The sequence below is a fragment of the Tigriopus californicus genome, chromosome 12, assembly GCF_007210705.1.
Source record: "Tigriopus californicus strain San Diego chromosome 12, Tcal_SD_v2.1, whole genome shotgun sequence".
NCBI lineage: Eukaryota > Metazoa > Arthropoda > Copepoda > Harpacticoida > Harpacticidae > Tigriopus > Tigriopus californicus.
This window is the reverse complement of record NC_081451.1, coordinates 17846202-17846871: the sequence shown is the minus strand read 5'-3', so window position 1 is coordinate 17846871 and position 670 is coordinate 17846202.

Genomic DNA, 670 nt, shown 5'->3' with positions numbered 1-670 from the left:
TGGACATACTGGATCAGATCAGGGTCATTGGAAAAGACCAAGTCGAGAACGCTATTCTCTCTAGTGGCTACACCAACGTGCTGGGAGAAATTGCGCAAGATCGCGAATTCTTCCAGCTTTTCGAACGACTGAGATGTCGATTTCGAAATGGGAATATACCCATCAGGACTAACCTCCCACTCTACAACGCTAGCCGGAAAATTAAAGTCCCCTACAAAGAAAGCATTCGAGCAAACTGCCAGATCCAATTCATTTCCTGTGAATTTGAGAGCTGACATAGAAGAGCTTGCTGAACAAGAAGAGGGTCTATACATTGTTACAATAGACAAATCAAGACCTTGAAGATGACAAACTAAGACCTCTACTTCTCCATTCGACATTTGTACCCGACTAATATGCAAATCATTCCTAACATATAGGCATACACCCCCATGTGGGAATTTGGGATTATCAGGGCGTATCCTATCACTACGAACTAAGTGGAAACCAACTATAGTTAGTTCTTCATCTAAGACCCCTGGCCGAAGCCAGGTTTCTGTGATAGAGATGAATGAAATCTCTCTCTCAACGGCTAATTCTTCTAAGATCTTAACTTTTGTGCTGTCTTTTTTAGAAATCAGACAATGCACGTTCAAATATAGCCCCTTTACGGGCCTCTCTTTTGACGGAC